The sequence below is a fragment of the Prionailurus viverrinus genome, chromosome A1 (genome assembly GCF_022837055.1).
Source record: "Prionailurus viverrinus isolate Anna chromosome A1, UM_Priviv_1.0, whole genome shotgun sequence".
Taxonomy (NCBI): Eukaryota; Metazoa; Chordata; class Mammalia; order Carnivora; family Felidae; genus Prionailurus; species Prionailurus viverrinus.
The window spans coordinates 239,102,942-239,115,353 of NC_062561.1; the positions used below are offsets into that span (position 1 = coordinate 239,102,942).

A 12,412-nucleotide genomic window follows, 5' to 3' on the forward strand; every position below is an offset into this window, starting at 1 on the left:
GGCCACGTTCACACCCGGCACGGGTCGTAGCACGGCCACCTGACGAACGATGGCCGCCCATGGTGTCTATCGCGGCGGGAACGTGAAGCCTCATTTCAAGATTTAGTTTTCTAACTGGATTGAAAAGTGTTCATTAGATGGTCTTAGATGTCGTGTTAGCACCTTTCAAAATAATAAGCATTTATTTACATAGGTTACAAAGGATTCCAAAAACTAATCCACAGTGTATTTGGTGGGGGGGGGGGGGGGGGGGAATGACATTAAGAAAATTGTGAAGGAGCCACAAAATCAGCTGGCTTTGCCTTCAGAGAAATGCGCCCGGGCAGACAGCCTCCCCAGAGGCACGAGCAGGGCCCTGGCCCATGATTAATGAAGCCCCGTAAGGATGCCGCCCCTGAGATTGACCTGCCGAGGCCCGCTCACCCCCCGGCCCGGGTTCCCGTGCACCCCACTCCTTGGATTAGCAGTGACAACATCCTGGGGGAAATTACCCAGCGCTCCGGATTGGGCCCTCGTGTCTTCAGGAGCATTCGTACCCAAACAAGGAGTAAATTAAGCACGCAGAGTGATTTCCCAGGATCTTTGAAAAGCAATCCATCCCAGCGCTGGCACTCACGCGGCCGCGCGCCTTTAGCTGCGCGTCTGGGACGCTCTCCCTCCATCTGACAGCCTCATTCTTCCGCAGGCCCAAAATCTCCACACGTTTTAGAAAGTTAATTATTAAATACCCTCGATTGTCGTTGAGTTGTACAATAGCAGGGACAGAGGCGCAAGTAAGTTACGCTATCTCTCCCCCCCATCTACCGCACATTTAACCACCTTTGATCTTATCTAATAGCAGATAGAGAACTGAAATAATCACCATTTAAATATATTAGGTTGTTTGACATAGGTACCGCACACAAGGAAAATCAATAATGATTATACAATCACCAGATACAGTGTAAACGGCATACCGCAAAATCTTTACGGGGCGAGATAACATCACAGAGATCCCAACGAGAGTCAATAGCCATTAGTTTTTAAGAGTGGCCACTTGAACTTGTGCGTGTGGGCGTGTGCATTGGAGCCCTGGGTGTAGGATCTTAAAATAGACGAGGTTCAAAGAAATAAAGAGAAGTCGGGTCTAAGAGACCCGTCTCAGTGGCGGCTACGGCTTGCTGAACTTTTGTAAACCCCAGTATTATCTGTTTCCATTGAAGCAAGAAACGGCTGTTTACATTTTGCTCAGTTTTTAGGGAAATTCTACTGGCTAAGGAGGTTCTGTACAATTACAGTTAAATTCAAGTGTCTGAAACACTTAACGCGGAGAGCTCGGCCTCTAAGCCTTGGCCTCTAGCAGGCTCCTTTTCGGCTGAAATTTGCTAACACCCGACACGCCTCTCTCCACTAGGAGGGGAGGAGAGGATCTTGCGAACAGGTCTGTTCTGTGTTATTTTCTTCAAGGCAGTGGAGTCCTGAGATTCTCATAAATGACTTTTCACCACTGAGTCATTTGGCAAAGAACATCGTTTTCACTCAGGGAAATACCTGCACGAGTTCCGGCAGCCCAGAGACCTCTCTGGGCATGTGAAAATTGATGAGAGTCAAGGATTCTTGGTCAATATTGAAGAATTAAGAAATGGATTCAGTAAAATGCAAGCGGTTATCAACTTTCCAGATTGTACTCGGGCAGAAGAGGAGTCACGATGATCAATCTGTTCTGAGTCCTCAAAGCCGGGCCCGAAAATGCATGTGCTGATTCCATTGACATATTGGTCCCTCTTTGCCGTCCAGACGCCATTCTGATAGGCCAACCTTCTCAAGCATTAATCCGGATGACAGCGAGTGTGTTCTCCCTCTGCTGAGAGTCATTGAGAGAGAAGCGTTCGGAGAAAAAAAGTCCGTGTTATTCCTCTATTTACATCCACCGGTACTAAAAACTTGGCACGCCTGAGCCCTAAGCAAATACTGCAAGATGAAGAAAAAGTCCAGCAAAAAATAGAACGCAGCCATTCCTGTCCTCTTAGAAAATTAAAAGCTCCTGGAAGGAATACAGGCGTCGCTTTATAACCCTTATCCCCTACCCTGTGCAACCTGGCTGTCAAATTTACTGTTTAAGCTTTTCTTTGTAATCACGCGATTATACACTTTGTCACCTGCCCCACCCCCATCATTCCATCTAATGGTTTTAAAGGGAAAGGAAATTACTTGTCTTCCCAGCCAGCACTTGACAGTTTTATGGGTCGTTTGTAATGAAGCTATTCTTTGGCTTTAATGGAGACCTTGATCCCGACCAGTGTGAATAATTGTCAAAAGGTGATTAATTAAATATTCACCACTCCCCTATAAAATTGATCAACATATTACATTACACTGCTCCAAAAGTTATTTTATTTCTTCATTCGACTTCAAATTCTATGCATTTAAACAAGCTTTAAACCGGAGCCATATAATTTACTACACATTAATTATACATACACGCTGACTAAAGTAAGGAGTGTTTTACACCTTTTTTAACTCTGTAAAACGTGCCACTATCACTTACAACATTGAGAAGTCCAGTCTGGGAAACGAGATGTCTTACATTCGCTTCCGGCGTGTATAGAGTAGTTGCCTTGCCTAGCAGGTTTCAGATTCTGCAAACACGTAGCTTTATGTGAAGTAAGTTTCCAAGGCAAGATAAAAAAAAAAAATATATATATATATATATATATATATATATATATATATTTTTACATATCTGAATTCAATCGATGTGTGAAATTTTGGCTTTTAAAATATCATCCCAGGGGGGCACCTGGGTGGCTCAGTTGGTTACGCATCCAAATCTTGATCTCAGGGTCTTGAGTTCAAGCATCGTGTTGGGTTCCACATTGGGTGTGAAGCCTACTTAAGAAAGAGAGAGAGAGAGGGAGATTGAGGAGAAAGAAAAAAGAGAAGAGAAAGGAAGAAAAAGGAAAAGGAAAAGGAAAAGACCATGCCAGGATGAGGCCCATCATTGAACTTTGCTCATCCTTTTCCTGAAGCACCCTGGGCTAACCATTGAGGTGAGTGAGAATGAGGCACAGACAAGGGAAGTCGTGGACCAGGAACTTGGCTGGATAAAAATAATAAATAAATAAATAAATAAATAAATAAATAAATAAATAAAAATAAATAAAATAATAAATAAAAAATAAACAAATAAAATAAAGAATAAACAATAAATATAAATAAAATGATAAATAATAAATAAAATGATAAATAATAAATAAAATAATGAATACATAATAAAGAAAAAATAATAAATAATAAATAAATAATAATAAGTTAATAATAAATAATACATAATAAATAAATAAAAATAAAGCCCAGACTCCCTTCTTCTCCACAACTCCCAGCTTCCATTCACCCTGGGTTTTGACCATCTGCGTAAATACATGCGGAATCTTCCTAGAATGTGGCTCCTTCCTGCTCATGTCCCCTGACCCAGCATCCGAGCTGTCTTCATCTGAGTGTGGGGCAAGCAGAAATTCCCAATTTCGAATGTAAACTCCACCTCAAAGACGCCCATGAGGCCCAGAAATTATACCAAATTTTATTATTAACGAGGAATAGCTGTGATGTGGTGAATTATGTTTAAAAACCTGTGAAAATAAGTGGAGCGAAAATCACGAAAACTCCAACAAAACAGGCCAGTTTTCTGCAGACAGGGTCTCTGCACTTGACCGGGGAGCGGCCGGTGAGAAATAGAGCGTCACAAGCGTGCTCCAGACAGAGGCCAAACGGTGCGGCACATTCAATGAGCGTAGGAAAGTCAACACTTCACAGAAGTGTCTCTGCTCCTCACACAGGGAGACGCCGAGCCGTCTGAACCGTGCGGAGCCGCCAAGGGTTAGCGGGCACCCCGGATTCCTGCTGGGTGACACCCAGCGCGCAGCGGGACCTCCGATGGAGACGCGCACCGCGTCCACCCACGCGCTGGCGTTCCAGAAGGCCCCGGAGGCAGCTCAGAATGCAGATGGCTGATTTCACTGAAGTAGTCAATCAACCCCCGGCCCCCTTTTTTTTTTTTCCAGGCTGTTAAAATGTCACCGAGTGAGCCTAGCAGGTAAAAAAAAATGATGAGCAAAAAAAAAATAATATTTCAACTTGAACAAACTTGCTATTTGTACACTTGATCACATGGGTCTGCTGGTGTCCAGATGATTCCAGCAGCAGCTACAGGAATGAGTCCCACAAAGGGACTGAGTTTAATCATCCAATCCCAGACTGTATTGATTTTGGGACTACTTGCAATGACTATATAAATAAGCCATTTCTTTGCAACTGTATCTACAGCCGGTCATGAACCCAAAACCTTCACAACCTGGTCCAAAGTGAATTATGCCCCGCAGAAATAAATTAATAAAACTAACACAGCCGGGCTCCTCCACCAACTTATTTTCACGTTTCAAGAGCTCAAAAATATAAAATCAATAATCATTTAGTCATATGGGTAAATGAAGCGACATAACATCAAAGTAAACCCTTTAGCTATGCATCCTAGGTAATTTATCTCATCAAAAGGCAGTGGTAATAATCCTTTCCACTCCCAGACAAGCTGCCACATAGCTGCTGCATTATCCTGGAGTAAACGCGTTGGGAGAAAATATTAAAAATCAATATCTGTTTCCTTCTATCAGACCAGATGGCACCCATCATAAATCCATCCCTGTAAAGGGTCCTTGGAGCTGGGTGCCCAGGGTGAGGAAGACAGCTGAATTAACAACATAGTCGACGCTCTGCTCAGTGGGTACCAGTAGCTGGATTTCTCTAAAATTTCAGTATTTTACAATCGCAAAAAAATTTGCTGAAATTATAATGACGAGGGAAAAAAATCTATCGCAGCCATAGGGCGCAGAAAGGAAGTGATCACCAGGACTGCGAAATACAAACGTGAACGGCAGCTTTCAGGAGTGCCTGCAGGGGATCCCAGGTATTGGATTGATTTATTGGATCATTCACTCATTCATTCATTCATGTAGCCTGCTGATTTCTGGCCATGAAATTCAGGCATGAGCCCCTCCAAGTGGAGAGCCCATCACCCTGTCACACGCTGGTCAGACGGCCTCTGCCCACCCAAGACACCTACTAACAGGGTTTGCCTGGCTCTTTTCTGACCACAAGTGCCCACGGAGAAAGAGCTGTGTCGCTGAGCCCCCGAGAGGTCTGTTCCCTAAGGGAGGGGAGAGCTGCCTGATCCCAAGCGCCCTGACAGGGGGGCTTTGCCGGTGACAAATTCGTACACTAGACATCTGGACACATGAGCCCGAGCCAGAAGCTGCATTCACGGTGTGCCAGAGGGTAAGGCTGCTGAGCCTTGACATGAAGGGGGCAGGAGAAAATGCCGGAGAAGCTCCTCTCAAGAGTGGACGGCTCCCCATTTGTAAGACCTGCTTAGTTTCAGTCGAGCCTGAATTGTATTATTTCTGGGAAGTGGGAGGTTGTTGTCATTCTTAGCACCACCTCTCCTGGTGAAAGCAGAACACACACACACACACACACACACACACACACACACAGTAATTAAGCATTGGAAAAACAAAAATTCCTCCAACATGAGGAGGAACTTTCAGGAAAGGCCAACTTAAGTCTTGGGAATCTGCTTCCAGCCATCCTCACTTTGAGAAGCCATTTAGATCTCATGTTGTCCCTTACAGACGGAACTGTGTTCCCCCCACATTTGTATGTTGAAGCCCTACCCTCGGGCACTTTGGAATGCGGCTATGTGGAGACGGGGCCCTTATAAAGAAGTAACCAGCCGAAGGGTGGACCCTAATCCAGCGGACGTGGGCTCTGACTAGAGGAAGAGACACCAGGAAGGCCACCTGCAAGCCTGGGCCACAGCTCACACCAGAAAGCATTCCTGCTGATGCCTTGATTTTAAACACCCAGTCTCCAAAACTGTGGGGGAAAAAAATAAGTCTGTTGTTTAAGCCCCCCAGGCTGGGATATTTTGTTACAGCAACCCATGCAGACTGATACACAGCCCTGAGTTCCCTGTACTTGAAGTTCAGTTTAACAGCTGCCTCAGAATTTCCTCCCTGCAATAGCTTTATACACAAAGTGTTTCATAACAGGTTCCTCGTCCCCTTGGATAAATAACCCTGTGAAGAGAGCCCCAAAGAAATCTCTTCTGAAGTCAATCCTACTCGCGTCAGTTTAGGGGACAATCCCTGTATTTTCTTTCAGAAGAAAATGTTCTCGTCCTCAGTCCCGGTCACTGAAACGTCCCCATGACCCACTTATCTCATTTTCAAATACGCATCCCCAGATTGAACATCTTACCTGTTGTATTCTCTGACCAGTGCACACAGCCTCTTAGTCCGCGTCTAGATACCAGGTATTTATGAATAAGAACTAAGACGACATCAGATTGTGACAGAATCCTTATCACTGCTGATTTATTGGGAACTTACACGTAATCAAAAGCCCTAATTATTTTCACACATATTCTTATGTAGAAATTCATGATTGATCATCTATCTGACGTTTTGAAGTTGCTTTTGTTTTAGGCTAGGTGTGTGCCCTTAGGTTTTTTTCTCCTGGCAAATGTGAGTTCAGGGTCGACTCCTTGCTCTGGCCTAAGGAACGTTGTATGTGAATCTTCACTCCCAGGCGGAGAACTTACTACTGTCCCCAGAGGGAATGTCATGTCACAGATTGCAGTGTGGCGGACAGGATGTACAGAAACCATGCTGCCCCGTTGTCCCCGAGTAGAGATCTCCACAAAAGCCTGCATGTCCCAAGGAACAAACTCCAGAAGAGCAGAGGCTTCCTCCACCAACCTGCCGGGTATTTCCAGCCCTCCAACGGCCCTGCACCTGCACGGGCTAAGAGGAACCAGCCAAGGAAATGAAACACCACGGCTTTGTGTGACGTCAGCAAAGAGCAGACCGATGCCTTATTATTCCAAGAACATCCAAACTTGAGCCAAATTATCGATCATACCCAAAGTCTAAAACAATGCTGTCATGTTAGAAAAGTTTACTCTGACGATAATGTTTCAGTTCACTTGGCATCTTTCAATGCCCTCTCGGAGAATCTCTCTCAAATTGGGCACTTATTTTTATTAAGTACTGGAAGTTGAACCATACTTATAAAATTATTCCATTCCTTGAATGTAACTTTTCTTTCTTAGAAATGACTAACTGAGCTCTTGTTATCTGCTTTGTTCAGAACCTGGAGTGTAAACATTTGGACTGTGAAGAATTTGGCTATCAATCCTCAGAAATATCACATTTACTTCCCCGTAATACTATATATCAAAGCATCAAACGGATTACAAATGAGACCCACTCAGAGAAAGTCACCCGAAAGCCCGTAAATGTGATCCCAGACCCTGACACACAGTTTTGCTTCCCAAGATGGCTGTGAAGGTGGACCATACATCAAGACCACTGTCAAGTGTTATCAGGGGGGTTGGGGCCATCAATCACGTGAGCCTTCCATGGGACCCTCCCAAGCCGGTGGTGTTCCATATCTTTCTTTTAGGAAACATTTAATCATCGACACACTTCTCAATGGGTATTAAGAAAGTCAACTCTTTAAATCTCTATGGTTGCTAAGAGACTGATATTTAATGTTCGAAAATTTTCATCTATATCAGATATATTTTCTTCTACGGCAGACAGGATCTTGAGATCTGCCAAGAGGGTTAAAAAATAGCTTTTATAAAGAGAAATCATACACTTTTGTAAATATTAGTCTTTCCTTTTTAGAAACGATTGTCTGCAATTCTAATTTATCGATGAATTTTCAACATAGCATACGACGCATACTCACTCTGGCTAACGGCAATTAGTAACTTGGGCTTAGGAACTGAATGTTTGGCAAGCAAGGAAAATATGCCCTAGATAACCTTTTCCCATTTATGCTTTTCCTTCCCTTCCTGGCTTAGGTTAGACCAAGCTGCTTCAGACTTGAATGGAACGGACAAATTAAAAGAATAACATCCACTGCTAAAACTGAGGCCAGAAGGGAGAATATAAATCAACCAATATGCTCTTTTAAAAAAATACCAGTGGCCAAATACAGATTCCCCACTGCTTCCTCTTCCTCACCATCATCACCATCACCCGGCTCAGGTGGTGTATCTGGTGTGGTTGAAGGAGCCACGTCTTATACGTCAACATTTCCACTTAAGTTTAAACTGTAGACAGACTTATGCACATAGGTTCTCATATAAGAAAGTTAATTTTGGCATTATTTATTTATAGTAGCGCTGTGCCTTCCTACCTTTAGACAATCTGGTATGTATTTTATACTAAATACATACGCATTATTACATCAAAGCACATATAGGGTTTTTGTTTCGTTGAGTCATTGATTTACATCGAGCTCAGTGTTAGGTGTTAAGCCTTCTCGTTCTACACCTTATAAAACTTCAGCCAAGAGCCCAGTGGAACTTCTAAAGGTAAAAAAGTCAAGAGCTGAAAAGAAAAGTGGCTGATGGACTTAGCAGATTAAGCGCCACAGAAAAGGAAAATTCGGAGGGCAGAAGGAGCAGACATCCGAGCACAGAAGGAAAGAAAGAAGGACTGCGCTCAAGCAAAATGTATGAAATCTTCCCATTAATTGTGTGCTGTAAATTATGCAAGTGTATAATCAAACAGACATGTTTGAGATAGAAGAGCATTGGGCAATAGTTTTAAAATGAAATATATGTATATATATATATATAAATTATACATATACATACATATATATATATATATATATATATATATATGCTTTTTGGCTCAGAAATCCCAGACACGCAGTACCTTATCACACACAAATAAAATTGAATGAGAATATATGTGCAAGGATGTTTTTTGTATGACCATTGAGAATAGCAAACACCTAGAATGAATATACATGTGTTTCCTTGGGGAAATGGGTGAATAAATTACGATAATCTACTTTTGTGCCACAGAATATAACACCACCATCCAAAAAAGAGAGAGAAAGGGATGCCTGGGTGGCTCAGTCGGTTGACTGTCCAACTCTTGATTTCAGCTCAACTCATGATCCCATGGCTCGTGAGTTTGAGCCTCACATTGGGCTCTGAGCTAATGGCGTGGAGCCTGCTTGGGATTCTCCCTCTCTCCCTCTCTCTCTGCCCCTCCCCGGCTCACACTCTCTCTCTCTAAATAAATAGACATTTAAAAAAAAAAAAAAGAGACAGAGAAAGTGGTAGACACCACAAAAGGAAAGATTAGGGAACTTGAAGATACAGCAATAAAATGTATCCAAAAAGGAGCACACAGAGGAGGAAAAAAGACAAAACATCAAGGATAACAACAAAAGCTAGAGCCTCAGTGGAAAAAGGTCAAACAATCTAATGTAAACCCATTTGGAATCTCTGAGAAAGAGAAAGCGTCAGAAATATATCTGAATAAATGACAGTGGATATTTTTACAAATCAATGAAAAAACTTAGCAAAGCCCAGTCAGGATAAATACAAAGAGAACCATGCAAGGCAGCTGGGGTAAGGGGCGGGAGTGCACAATTCAGGGGACCGCAGATAACAATGACTGCAGACTTCTGAGAATCAGTGAAAGCCAGAACAACGAAAAAAGAAAATCTATAAAGTGCTGAAAGGAGAAAGAATCAAGCTATAATTCTGTGTCCAGAGAAACATTGTTTTAAATAAGGCAAAATATTTGTCCAGATCAATAAAAGCGGGAAGAATTTATCACTAGAAGACATTTACTATAAACAATGTTAATTTCAAAAGTTCTTCATGCTGGGGGCACCCGGGTGGCTCAATCAGTTAAGTGTCTGACTTCGGCTCAGGCAATGATCTTGTGGTTCATGGGTTCAAAGCCGCGTTGGGCTCTCTGCTGACAGCTCAGAGCCTGGAGCCTGCTTCACATTCTGTGTCTCCCTCTCTCTCTCTGCCCCTCCCTGCTCATGCTCTATCTCTCTCGGTCTCTTAAAAAATAAATAAATGTTTTTTTAAAAAAAGAAACCTTCTTATTGCTGAAATTAAATAATGCTAGATAGGAACTTGGGTCTATGGAAAGGAACAAAGAGCTCCAGAAATGGTAACTAATGGTAGATAAATATTAAGGTCATTTTTCTCAATTTTGAATTATTTATTTATTTTAATTGTTTTAATGTTTATTTTATTTAAAAACATTTTTTATGTTTATTTATTCATTTTGAGAGAGAGAGAGAGAGAGAGAGAGAGAGAGAGAGAGGCACGCCTAAGCAGGGGAGGGGCACAGAAAAGGAAAGATAAAAATCCCAAGCAGGTTCTGCACCATCAGTGCAGAACCCCATGCCGGGCTCAAACTCACAAACTGTGAGATCATGACCTGAGCCAAGATCAAGCATCAGATGCTTAACTTAACGGAGCCACCCAGGTGCCCCAGTTCATTTTATCTTTGAGAGAGACAGAGTCTGAGCAGAAGAGGGACAGAGAAAGAGGGAGACACAGAATCCGAAGCAGGCTCCAGGCTCTGAGCTGTTGGCACAGAGCCCAGTGCAGGGCTCGAACTCAGGAACCATGAGATCATGACCTGGACCGAACTCAGGAACCATGAGATCATGACCAGAACCAAAGTCAGACTTAACAGACTGGCTTAACAGACTGAGCCACCCAGGCACCCCTCAATTTTGAATTTTTTAAAGGATAATCGATCATTTAAAGCCAAAATGTCATAATATATTATGAGGTTAATATCATATGTATAAATAAAAGTATGACATTGGAAATTGTCTTGTAAGGGTCTTATATACATAGATATGCAATATTTAAAGGTAGATTTCTTGAATTAAAGTTGCATACTGTAAGCTCCAGAGACCGCTAAAAATATAATTAAAAACAGATATAACTAACAAGCCAACAATGGAAATTAAGTGAAATAAACAGAAAAATCAATCTAAAAAAGACAGGAAAAGATAAAGGTACAGGAGAGAATAGATAAGCAGCAATATAGTAGATTTAAGCCAAACCACAACAAGTGATATTAAGTATTAAAAAAATCTAAGACACCAGCTAAAAGGCAGGGATTGTTAAACATAATAAAATGTAAGACCCGAGTACAGACTGCAAGTCTATAAGAAATAAGCTTAAACATTAAAAAAAGAGAGAGAGCTTTGTTAAAATAATAGGATCAAAAAAGGCACACAATGAAAATACTAATCATAAGGAAGCAGAAGGGACTATTTTAGTATCAGACAATATACACTTCGGGACTAGGAATATTTGTGTGTGTGTGTGTGTGTATGTGTGTATATATATATATATATATATATATATATATATGGATATTTCATAGTGATAAAGTAGTTAATAAAGAAAAAAAAAAGCAATCCTAAATTTGTATGCACCCAATAATAATGTGTTGAAATATATGAGGCAAAAAAAATTGACAGAGTGAAAGAGAACTAGACAAGAACAGTTGGTGATATTAACACTCCTCTCTCAGCAATTGATAGAACAAGTAGAAAGAAAATCAATAAGGACATAGAAGACCTAAATAACATCATCAACCAACTTTAATCAATTGATCTATATAGAATACTCTGCCTAACAACAGCAGAATGCATTTCTCAAGTGAATCTGGTATCTTCCCCAATATAGACCAAATAATTGACCATGAAACAAGTTTCAATAAACTTAAGAGGGATGAAATTATACAGAGCATATTCTTTGATATAGTGGTATTAAATTAGGAATAAATAATAAGAATGCATCTATAATATTCCTGCATATTTGGAAACTAAGCAAAATATATTTAAATAACCCAGTGGGTCAAAGAAGAGGGTGAGAAGAAAGGGAATTGAGAAAATAGTTTAAATAAAAATGAAAACACAGCACATAAAAATGTGTAAGCTTCAGCAAAAGCAATGCTTAGAAGGTAATTTGTAGTTTAATGCTAAATATGAAAAGAAGAAAAGTTGAAAATCAGTGGTCTAGGCCTCCCCCTTAGAAGCTAAAAAAAAAAGAATATCAAATAAATAAGAGAAGGAGTGAAATATTAAGATCAGAGCTGAAATCAATGATTAAAAAAAAAAAGACTTACAATAGGGAAAAATCAATGAAACCAAAAGCTCATTCTTTGAAAAAAAATCAATAAAATTCATGAATCTGTAGTTAACTTAACAAGAGAAAATGAGAAGATATAAATTATTAATATCCAGAATCAAAGAAGGCACATCACTACAGATCCCACAGATGTTAAAGAGATAATAAGGAAACATTATAATGTGTTTTATGGCAATGCATTCAATCATTTATATAAAACTGAGACAATTTCTTGAAAGATATCAAACATAAGGAAGAATAGAAAATATGAGTAGTTCTGTATTTATCAAAATATTAAATTTATCATGAAAAATTCCCTACAAAGAAAATTCAGTGATCAATTATTTTTTAAGTTTATTTATTTTTGAGAGAGAGAGAGAGAGAGAGAGC

General features: G+C 40.8%; 1 protein-coding gene across 12 annotated transcripts in view; it reads right to left on the bottom strand.

Annotated features, from left to right (window-relative positions):
• Positions 1 to 262: 262 nt before the first annotated feature.
• The window catches only part of LOC125177012 (protein enabled homolog), a 43,789-nt gene continuing 31,639 nt past the window's right edge, over positions 263 to 12,412 (bottom strand). For all 12 annotated transcript variants that reach the window (XR_007156485.1, XR_007156488.1, XR_007156471.1 and 9 more), the window contains 2 exons: positions 2,528 to 2,632; positions 263 to 1,843 (listed from right to left, as the gene is read on the bottom strand). The gene's annotated coding sequence lies outside the window, so the exon portion shown is untranslated. The remainder of the gene's footprint in view (positions 1,844 to 2,527; positions 2,633 to 12,412) is intronic.